Below are 12,525 nucleotides of genomic sequence, written 5' to 3' on the forward strand. Positions count from 1 at the left end.
TTTAACCCCAAAGAGGCCTCACAAACGGGAAGTGATGCCACAGATATATGTGTACCATTATAAAAAAACACACTGACAATATACTGAGTGTTACACAGACACCTCGCCCCCTCTGCAATGAGCCATCGGCTTCACCCCTGCCCCTTAACTAATGGTGTCATAAGTGTCTCATCCAGGTGCAGCCTTATGCAAGGCAGTGCTGGGGGTGTGTGACAGCTAAGTCTATGCAAAAAGGGAGAAAAGACCTTTGAGCAAAAAGTATGGAGAAGGCGAGAGAGGGAGAAAGGGGAAAGAGAGAGGGAGAAGACAAGGAAGAAAGAGAAAGAGGGGGGAGACAGAGAAAGAGAGAGTCATTTTGTATGGACTTGGTAGAATCCATGTCTGCATTACACAGACAGGGAGGTTGACTGACCTTTGACCTTTGGTCTTTGAATGCCAGAGTGCAGCAAACAGCAAACCTATGGGAAGGATGGGGTGCCCCCTACTGTCACCTAAACACAGGGGAACCATGGGAGGCAACAGGGCCCACCAAACTAGAGGGTCTGCTCTACCCCCATCTCTCAGGGGTCCCAGCTGCTCCACGCTGATACGCATACGTCTGTGTTTGCAGTCTGACTCTCACACTGTGTCGTGCTATTTTTAAGTGCTGAATCACAACATGTGGTGTAAAATAAATTCCACAACCAAAAAAGTTCCAAGATCAAAAAGGTGGTACCATGAAGTGGTGAATTTTGGTCATTCTCATAGTACCTATTCCATCACACACTGAATGCCACCAAATTATTCAAATTGCTCTCCTTGTTAATTAAACAATCTCACGTTGTAGCTTTTGCAAGCACACAAACTACAGACAATCTGCGCTGTTTCGCGAGCATAATCATTTACTCTATGCTATTGGTGTCAATTATTTTATTAATTATTTGTTTTATTGTTAATCAAGGAGGAAAAAGGGGAACAGGTTGAAAGTAATGATGGATTTAAAGGTAGTGTTTCAGCCCCCCCGTCTCACCAGCTGCAACTGACTTTAAATATAATTCAACTGAAAAACAAATAACCCTAACCGCGCTCACAGTTATGAGGAACACCATCTGTTTGACATGTTTTTCTTCTCAAAAGCCATAACTTCTCAAAAGCCATAACTTTTGTACGAAATAAATATTCGTAAAAACCCACTATTTGTGCTTTGCCGAATATTCGTATTTGGATTCGACTCCACCCCTAGTGTCTTTGTGCGTGTCACTGGTACCTCCTGCTCTACTCAGTTGTCCTCTGCACACAGCATACAGGGAAAGATCTGCGGAGGAGGCAGAACATGTGTAGCTCTGCCCTGCTCCCCCCCTCCACTTTCAGTGCTGCCATCACTATTGAGGTGTCGGGCGGGGTGGCAGGGCTGGGTGAGGGATGGATAGAGAGTAGTGGACGGGAGAGGACTGGGCAGCAGGTCGTCGTCCGAGCTGAGGTAGTCTCCCTCCCGTTGGGATGTTGGGCTGGCCAGGCACAGGCTCTGGAAGGCCGCATGTCCAGGGGACTGGTAACGGGAGGGCTGGCTACATAACCTTCTTTGGAGACTCATTCCAGTGCCCTCCTCCCCCTCCTCGAGACATGTGATGCTGGAAGAGGGGGCGGACAGCCTTCTGTGAGTATGGCTGGTTAACATCTGCGATGCCCCAACCATATGTATGTCAGACAATGCCTTCATTTCATAAAGACTTCTCTCCCTTTCCTTTCCATCTACATACTGCATCTTGCAAGTCTCTCCCTCTCTCTCTCTTTCCATCCATCCTCTCTCCCATCTGCCTCTCTGGCTGCCTCTCCTCCACCTCTCATCCCTCTCTCTCCTTATATCTTCTTTCTCCCACCACTCCATCTCTCCCTTTATTCTTCCACTCTGAAGGTGCAGGATTCAAAATGCTTCATTGGCTTGGCTTTATAATGTGCAATATCACCAATACAAGATTACAAATGATCACACTTGTGCTGAGGACATATGGAAAAATGAAAAAAATTTACATGCTGACAATAGTGCTATAGTGGCAAGTAGTGGAATTATAAGTAGATGGATGAAATACACTGAAATAAAGAGGAAAGAAAAACCTCAGATACATCAACTACATACAAATTAAAATGAACAACAGTAATAACAATGTAAACCTAACATAAGGAACACTGAAATGTTGATGCTGTTCCGCTGAGTCACCTACCTAAGAGTTGCAAGGAGACACAGATTTAGCTATCAGGTTTGCCATTAGCTCTTCCTTCTCAGAAGGACAGAGATTTTACCTTGGCCTGAGAGGATGTTAACCTGGGGTCTGTCACTCAAATTTGGGCAATAATTTTTCCTATGTAAGGATTTGTGTAATTTGTGGATTTTTAGCATGCTAACAGGAAGTGGATCTCTGTCCCAATCACCTGAGAACATCTTGTATTCTTCCTTCTTGTTCTGTCACTACAGTTGAGTATGCGCTCTGATTGCCATACCAATGAACCTGGCTCTTTGGTGTTGCAGTCAAGCTGCAGGTTTGGCACCCTGTAGACCTGGGTGCAAGGCTGGGTGGGGTGACTGCTCTCGGCCTTTCGCTGTAGTTCTGTACGGAGCTTTGACAGTTGTTTAATTTTGTCCTGTTTATCCTGTGGTCAATGTATTTGTTTTTAAATGTTAATATGGAAATTTTTGGGTCTTAATGGTTATAGTAGTAGTTGGTGCCGTGATCCAAAACTAAGCTGCCCAGAGCAAAATGGTACCTGTTTGCCTGAGATTAGGATTTTTTCTAAAACTGACAGACAATACCCATTTTGGACAACAGATCTAGGCTCTGTTGCAAAACAATCCTTTTGGAGTATCTCTCTCTGTCTCTCTCCCATCCCTCTCTCACCCTGTGCACGTGAATGTTACCTGCCAACACTGGTTGAGATCAGTGACAATGTCCTGCACTTCTCTGAAGGACTGCAGTATCTCCAGCTCTCTCAGCTTCACCAGCTTCAGCTCTTCCTGAAGCTTAGCAGTGTTGGTCTCATTCAGCAAGGAGCTCCTCCTCTGCAGAACACACAGGTCCAGGGTCGGTGGTGGAAGGACACACACAGTCACACACAAATTCCAGATTAAATCCAATGAGTCAGAGGTGACTGCTTGCGAGTGTGGAGCGGCTAGAAGGGTTTCATACTTTGCTCTGTGTGCCTACATTCACTGCTGCTCATGGGCTTAATCACTGTAATTGATATAACAATGTGAATATGCTCCCAATAAGTGGGAGTGCAGAGATGCCATTTTGAAACTGGGAATGAGACACCCAAGAGAATGGAGCCCTGCCATGGTTCAGCATGTTAAAATTGTCTTTAGGTTTCTGTCAGAAATTATGCAGATAGATAAACAGATCCAGAGTCAGTGGTGGACACAGACACACGCACACACACCCACATGTACACACAGACACAAACAAACACAGACACAGACACAGACACAGACACATACACACACACACACACACACACACACACACACACACACACACACACACACACACATACACACACACACACACACACACACACATACACATACACACAGAGCAGAGAGATGGCAGTAAAGGCAGGTCTGAGTTTCCTGTGCTGTCAGTATGACAGTGCTCCTTGGCGAGGTGTGGTTAGTGTGGTGGGGGGTGGGGGGCTGCTCCTCTGGGTTTTTCGTGGAGTGCAGGCTCGTGCTTAGACAAGCGGTGGGCTTGGTGGGTTTCTCTTGCTGCTGGTGGTGGGCTCCTCGCCCTAGCTTTTGCCCTCCCCAGCACAGCTCCTCCATCACACTGTATAGTGCATGCGGTAAACCCATCTTTCTAGGAACCGTGATCCTGGGGTCTGGGGGATGGGGAGGGGTGATACTAGATTTACACTTCTTTTTTCACATTTATATCACTAACATTTACTTCTTTGGTTCACACTCATTTATCTCACTCTTTCAGCTGGTGAACTATTGTGTTGCACACTCGTTTATTTCACTCTTTTCTGCACTTATTTTCCATCCCAGATCTTTTCTCTGACATTTCTCTCACACTATCTGGCCTGTAGTATATATGATGTGTCAGCACACAACAGGCGATGCCTACAGTGAGGGGACCCAGCCCAGCTCCTCTGGCCTCAGTGGTTTTCACACGTTGCCATTTCTCACAGACACACACAGACACACACAGAGATATTCACATTCTCATGAGGCCCAGAAGTGCACACTTATGTACGCTCAAACATCCCCTGTGCACAAACTCTCCTGTCCATTTGTGCTCCTAATATGTTTGAAGTAGCTTCTTGCCTTGTGCTCAGGTTTCACTTGTCATTTCTCCAGTGCTTGCATTCTGTGTGCAAATGGAGGTGCAATCAATTGGTGTGTGTTCATCTGAAAATGGCCAAGAACTCTCCTCTCACTAATGTCCCTCACACATTAATAAATTGCACATTTCTGAGATGTACCAGAAGGACACCTGCCACTCATTCCAATCATTCCATCATCGCCAGATTGTCAATCATAACTTTCCCTAAGCCTAAAACACAGTAAGCTCATGCTGAATCAGCTGAGGTCCTCCTCCCTCAGTTACACTTGGAATCCCAAGCAAACCGAAGCTCTACAGCTTTCTTTAATTTTTTTTCCTTTTTCCATTTTCTCCCAAATTTGGTATGGCCAATTCCCCGAATTCTGGAATGCCCAATTAGTCGACATCGATGTTCAGTCCCATTGCACAACCTCCACTGTCAATCCGGGAGACCATGGATAAGCACATGTCCTCCTCCGAGATACATGATGTCAGCCACTGCTTCTTTTTGCACTGCGGTCCATAAGCTAAGCTAGCACAAAGATGAGTAGGAGGAAGACATTTCGTATGCAGCTTTGGCACGTGGACCACAGGCGTGATCGACCAGCAGGGCTTGATGTTGCTAATGGGACTGAAACCCCTGCTGACATACGCACCCCTATCCCCAGTGGGACAAAGCCAATGTGTTCCGCCTGTGAGCTCCCAGTCACTGTCGGCTAGTGACACGGTTGGGTTCGCACCCAGGCTGGGTCTACACTCAGAACAAGTGCTTTTACCAACTGAGCCACTCGGGAGCCCAGCTCCCGAGTGGGGCTGGTGTGGTTTATCCACATCCAAGCTGGTGAGAATAAGTGTGAAAACAAGAGAGACTTTTGCCACAACTTCAACAAGCTGAAATTGTGAAACCTGCTGTATGAACCATAGCACTGTACTCCTCAAATGTAGTGAAATTTACTTTTCAAAGACTTAACCAATGTTACATCCATCTTTATTATGTGATATTTTAGTTACAAGCATCACCATAACCAGCTCTATTGGTATTTGACCAGGAGCAAAGAACAAAGAAAAGCAATCCTGTGCACTACTGTCCGTAGCCCGAAGAACAAATCTGAACCATCCACGTCCTACGAATTACCACTAATTGTGGTACTCCATGGTTCTTTGTGGTTTTTTGTGGTAGCTGTTTGTGGTACTTTGTGGTTATTTGTGATAATTAGTTGGACCCAACTGTCAAGTTTCCAAGGCAATATACCAACACAACATCATTACATGTCTTAAACAGGCTTATACAAACTTATTAATTCCATTTACATGCTAGCTATGAAAAAAATTAGGGAAAGTCCAAACTGTAATTATAAAGGAGCTATCTATCTAGCTACAGGTTTTCATATCAAAAATGAAACTGTCGATAACATGAGAATTCTTACTGTCTTACTACCTCTCGTAATCAGCGAAATTGGCCACTGCCAAAGTAGCCTGCAAAATCCTCTTTTTAAATATATACCTGCTGAAGAGGACACCACATATCAATATCACAGATCCCACTGAAAAGGTCATCGACCTGGCTCACCCCCAGACTTTGACCATGGCCTCACTTTACCACAAACATAACTCACAGTGAACAGAAAATTGATCGGTTGCTATTCAGATAGCTATGAATAATGCATGCCACCCTTTAAATATGGCACAGTATACACCAACTAATTTTTTCTTGGTGGGTGCCACCTGCACTGGATTCTCTAGGGTATACCAAGCATCATCACTGTGTCATTACATTGTTTTTATAATGCTTCATTCCCATCATGCACCCTGTTTTGGGGTCACCGATTGTGCATCGTCTCACCGCAGAAAGAGGCTGAAGCAAGATGAATGCAACCCTCTGATACACTGGCAGCATGCCAGTGGCTGTTTTTCACAGTGCCAGTCTTACACTCCATCCTTGTCCCCAGAGAAACCAAACCAGCTTGCTATGCCTCTGTGGACTCAGTTACCGCCAGCCGGTTTTCAAACCCAGGCTGTGGGACTCAACCTGCGCTACATATGACTGTCTTGCTGACTGAGCCACTCAGGGGCCCCTCATTTTCTTTACTATGTGTTTTTAACCCGTTTGTGCGTACGGTCAAACCAGTGTGATTAGAACATGAGATTGGTAAAATTCTAGCTAACGTTAGCTTTGAGGAAACAGTGATTTATACAAAGTATAGCAAATGCAGTGTTGAAAACTATGAGAAGCTTAATAACACAAATGAAAACATAACAAACCATGTAACGTAACACGCGCACTACATAGCATAAAATAAGTCACGTGCAAAAGGGATAAAGTGTGCTGTTCCTATGCTCCGATTCTGTCGTGGCCCATTATGGGACATGTAGCATCGCTTCTGTCTGTCATGTAGAAACAATTCTAACATTCAATCGGTGATTCCAAGAAAAAGGTCACACAAAGGGGGTGAAACCAAAATAAAGTAGTGCCACTTAAAAGCAGTCACACAAATGTATACCAAATGCGGACTCCTACACACAGACACACACACACACAAACACACACACACACACGTGTAGCAGACCTCACCTTCTCCAAGTCAAGGGCCTTGTCCTGCATCTCCTCCAGGGCACAGAGAAGCTCTGCTTCCTGCAGTCGTGACTGCTCCAGCTGTATCTGCAGGCTGCTCACAAGCTGCTCAGTGTACAGCAACAGGGAGACACAGGCAGACACAGGTAAAACTGCTCAATGTACTGTGACAGGGAGACACAAGCAGACACAGGTAAAACTGCTCAATGTACGGTGACAGGGAGACACAGGCAGACACAGGTAAAACTGCTCAATGTACTGTGACAGGGAGACACAAGCAGACACAGGTAAAACTGCTCAATGTACGGTGACAGGGAGACACAGGCAGACACAGGTAAAACTGCTCAATGTACTGTGACAGGGAGACACAAGCAGATAGACAGACATAGGTGAAACTGTTCAGAGTACATAAGGAGGGAGACACAAGAAGAGGTATAAGAGGCCTAATATTTTGCAGTTAATTGACCATTTATAACCTATAAAGTGAAATGTGATAAAGGAAGAGGGTTCTTGGACTGATGCTCTGTCTGCAGAGTATGACAGGGAAGAGAGGAAACACACAAACCCAGTCACCTGTGGTATCACATTGTCCAGGCAGGGCATGGCATTTTATCTGATTGTTGGAGGCTAGATGCTCACACACTCCACAAAGTTGTAGTGGGAGTGCCGCAGTCACTCAGTGCAAGTATGATGGGCGAGAAAGTGAAGCAGTTGAGCAGGTGAACATGTTCAGGATGTGTGCATATGTGCATGTGTATGTGTGTATATATATACATATTCAATGCTTGGCACAGAGGAGAGGAGCTGGGCTCTGTCTCAGGATGCGGAGGCTACAGTTCACATCAAAGAGAGCCGTGCCTATCTCACCATCTTGTTTCTTCCCTCCGTGCACAACAAACTTTCCTCTTGCCATTTCACACTCACAATTTCAGTTTCAGGGCCACTCACACAACAATGAGAAAGGCTAAATCTATGGTGGCATAAAACAAGAAGAAACAGATACTTTCAGAGCCAAAATCTTTCTGTAACCCCTGCCTTTCTCTCTCTTAACTGGCATAAGATGAAAGGTCACCAGGAGGGCACCAGAGTTTATATTCCGCGGTTTATCTTTCTACAAGACATCTCCCCGAACTTGCAACCTGCAACATCTGCGGGGACAGTTGAAGTAAAGTTAACAAGCCATTTTCAGCTTTTCAGAAAAAAAAAAACATCTCAACAGTTAGCCAGAGGGAGTTTTTCAGCATTGTGTAATGGCACTTCAGGCAAAATGTTTTTCAGTGATTTACATAGCTCTGTTAATGTTAGCCGATGTGGTTTCTTTGGACCTTACTTAAATTGTTCAACCTTGTTCAGCTAGCTGCTTCCCTCAAATCTGGAACCCAGGGCTTATATGCCCAATACATAAGAGTGGAGATAAACTTCATCCCAATAATTACCGAGACATCTGTGTGACCAGCAATCTGGGGAAGGTTTTCTGTTGTATTCTCAATGCCTGAACACAAGCCTTCCTTACACAATGTCTTGAATAAGAGTCAGATTGGCTTTTTACCAAATCACCAAGCAACTGAGCACATTTACATCCTACACACCCAAATAAATCAGGATGTTCACCAAAATAAGGAAAAGAAAATTATTTGCATGCTTCATTGATATTAAGAAAGCATTTCATTCTGTTTGGCATGACTGCTTATACTACACAATTCTCCAATGTGGTGTAGGGGGTAAATATGCTCAGTAGCTCCATGTTACAAATGCAAATATAATGTACACCCAGGTTGACGCAAGAATGACAACGACCTCAAATCAGTTTGACTATTTAATGAGCATTTTGCTTAATCGTTACTGTTCATTTAATTAAATGTTTTTTTTTTCCCTTTAGTCATACCTGATGCGGGAGCACACCAATATATTGTGACGGCTATATCGTGCATCCCTACTTTGCGGAGGATGATGATTGGAAGTTGAGCTGGGTGACGGACAGCTATGGAGACCAATCGGATGAGAAATGACAGGAGCAGCCAAACCAGGAGCCTGAAGAAACAAGATAGACAGAGGCAGGGGCAGGGACACAGACAGACTAAACAAACATCGGAGCATACCCCCCAATACAATACTTACATGGAACGTAACACAATAAAAACAGATATTCCAATTATATTCATCCATTCTCTTTGCTCCTTGTGCAGCATGATGGATCCACAATTCTCTTCCAACTTTTCTTGTGTTTTGCAGCTTTGTGCCTCTCCCCACAACAGATTCATTTTGGGGAGTCCATTTTAAACCAACCTTAGGTATGTGGTCTGGTTGCATCCTTAGAACATGACCAAGCCATCTTAGGTGGTGGCATTTAATCTCTTCAATCACACTAAGGCATTCTGTCTTTTTGTAGAGCTCTTTGTTGGAAATTTTGTTAGGCCGATAGATTCTGCAGATCTTCCTTAGGCAGCTATCATGCAAAGCCTCATTCTTACTCATATCACTGCATTTTAAGGCACTTCAAACCCAAACCCTGAGTCCTGAAAAGAGCCCTCTCAGTCAGCTGGCTCCAAAACTAACTAACCCAGTAACAGCTAATACACACAGGTTTAAGAACAACTCTGCTAACCAACCACAAATTAGGTTAACCCAATAACAAAACAAACAGAAATATCATCTGGAACATTGGGATAATGATACCAAAACACAAAATATACTGCTATTGGGCCTTAAACAGGGATTACACGCTAGCAGAGTATGTCTTCACTGTCAAAGAGACAAAGCAGAGAGAGATCCTAACCAAGTTCAGGCTCAGTGACTAAACCTTTGCAATTGAAAAAGGTAGACACAGCCATGGCTACCAAAAGAAAAAAAGGCTATGTGGTGTGAGACAGGTAAGGTAGAAACAGATGCACTTTCTCCTCCACTGTAATAATTTGCAAAGAGTGAGAGACAAATACTTTAAATATTTTGAATTACAGCTCCCAACATTTAAGCAATGGAAAGGTGTACAAATTACAAATTGCTCTGAGAGAGAAATAAAGCTGCACCTTTAGCAGCATGGTACATACCAAAGTGCCACAGCCTGACAGACAATGGGCAGGAAACTTCTGCCGAGTTATAGTATAAATGTAAATAAATATATTTATGTGTGTTTCTGTAAATGTGTATTTATGTGCGTACTTTTTGGTTAATCGTACTTTTGTTAGCATATTGCTAAACATTCACATATTTACATATTAGATAATTTTGCTTTGGCAATACTGTCCATCTGTGGTCATGCCAATAAAGCTTGTTTGAGTAAAAGCACAGTCAATTGCCATGGAATTCAGAATATAACAGCAAAAGAATTACAGGGAGGCTAACGTGACTCACAAAGCTTGTAATGTTTTTTCTGAGCAGGAAAGAGCGAAACTATCAAAAAAAATGTCCAAAAAGGACCAATCACCAGAGAGAGGGCATCCTGAGACAGGAGCAAAATATCGTTCACGCTCATTATGACCTCTACTTTGACACGTTCACCTCCACCCACACAAGGAGGCCAGCACCTCTCTCTCTGACAGCTCAGATTCTGCCCAATTGAAGCTGCAGGAGGAATAGGGAAGCTCAATTTCAGCAGTGTGTTGGGAGCTGCACCACCGCCAACAGGAGAACCCTGCAGCGCATAGTGGATGCAGCAGAAAAGATCTCTGGTGCCTCACTCCCCTCCCCCCTGGACATCTACAACACACGCCTAGCCCGTAAAGCACAGAGCATTGCTGCCGACCCCACTCATCCTTCGCACACGCTCTTCAGTCCCCTTCCATCGGGGAGGAGATTCAGAAGCCTCCAGGCCCGTACCTCAAGGTTGAGGGACAGCTTCATCCACCAGGCTGTTAGGAAGTTGAACTCTCTTCCCTCCCTCAGCCATCTGCTCCAACACAGAACTGAACTTTGAACCCCCCCCCCCCCCCCCCCCCCCATACTGAAGCCTGGACTATTCTCCACCCATTCCTACTCCCAACATTAATCACACACAAACTCACACAGATCTGCACAGTCACTTTTCTTTACTTATAAAAACAGTCTACATCATATTCCTGTGGAATATGTAGTTATATTTATATTTTTTATATTTATTCTTCATATTTATAAACCTACAATGTGCCTGGATGCCCTTGCTGTAAATATGTGTAATTTGTAGCTTGTTTTCTGTGAAAATTCTTGTTCTTGTCTCTCAGTGTTGTCATTGTGTTATGTCGAACTGTTGTATTGTCACCGTGGGCCTGAGAGAAACGCAATTTCAATCCTCCGTATGTCCTGTGCATATTGGAGAATTGACAATAAAGTTGACTTTGACTTTGACTTTGATATCCCCATGGGGGCATTTTTCTCGCTATTATTCTCACTGTTTCAAACTCGTGCTCACTGGAGGACAGGAAGCCTCAGCTCTCTCAGCATTTCCTGTCATAGAGAAGCCCCCCCTTGCCCCTGACTACACCCACCCCTGGGTGGCGAATGGGAAGCCCTCGTTCTGAACACTTGCAGCATGGCATGATTCAGGGGGCGTGTGAACTCTGAGGCCTCAGCGTACTCACGGCACTTGCTGCTTTCAGTGAACCTGGTGAACTTTCAGAGCCTATGATGGTGCGAAGATGAGAGGGATGACGGTGAGTCTACTTAGCTGGTGAATTCCAGACAAGTGAGCCGCGCCGCTCAGTACCATGCTCTCACCTGCTTTAGTTCTCTTTAGGCCTATGCAAGGCTGTCCCCCAGGCACAGAGGGAGCAGAGACCAAACATACAGTGAGCACATTGCTCAGAGACGCCACTCATGGCTTCACTCAATGCTGTTAGTTCCCTCCAATTTATTCACTGTGTTTTTCTTGGACTTTCATGCACACGACCTGGAGATTGGTGTCACAGAAATGTACGTAACAAAATAACGGTTAATATTATAATTGTCATAATGATGATGACGCTTAAGCCAATGACAGCGTCCCCAGAGAGCTACCGTTTAACAGAATTTAAAAGAATACAAACATCTGCCTTGTACTCTTTTCCACGTGCCTGTAGAAAGCTTTCCACTGTTTCGTTGACATTGCGGATATGTTCAGATACATGCTATTTTGAGTCCAATGATCATTAAAGAGATAGTTAGCTATAGGTATACTGCCAAAATTTGTCTCTTACGATGATTAATAATGTTGGTTAGTAGTTTATTATCTGGTTAGTAGCTAGCTAAGCTGTAGCTAAGTAATAGTGATAAGTATAATGAGATAGGTGAACTGGTGACCTAACATTACATAGAAAACAGCAAAAACTTACCTTATTGTTATAATAAATGTATAACTAATAATAAATTATGTGTACCGGTAGCACCATTTGGATGGCTATGTGTGATTTTTTTTATAGCCAACCCAAAAGTACAATAGCTATGTTCGCCTTCTTCTCCTCCGTGCCACATTATGTGCCCATACCACCGCAAGGTAAGACATTGAAAAGAAAAAAACTGAAAATATTTCAACTTGCAAATACTTTAGGTGATCTCGTCAATACTTTTCACTTGTGAGAATGCAAGTGGCGTCTAACTGGAAAATACCACGAGGAAATCTGGATGTTTCTAAACTTGCAATCATTTCAAGCGACAATGTAACATACTACAAATGTAATTGTTAATGGTCGCATACTGGGTACTACACTG

At 44.0% G+C, this 12,525-nt stretch overlaps 1 pseudogene; it reads right to left on the bottom strand.

Moving 5' to 3' along the window:
- LOC118794021 overlaps positions 1-12,525 on the bottom strand; it is a 56,138-nt pseudogene that overhangs the window by 14,877 nt on the left and 28,736 nt on the right.

The sequence above is a fragment of the Megalops cyprinoides genome, chromosome 19 (assembly GCF_013368585.1).
Source record: "Megalops cyprinoides isolate fMegCyp1 chromosome 19, fMegCyp1.pri, whole genome shotgun sequence".
Lineage (NCBI taxonomy): Eukaryota > Metazoa > Chordata > Actinopteri > Elopiformes > Megalopidae > Megalops > Megalops cyprinoides.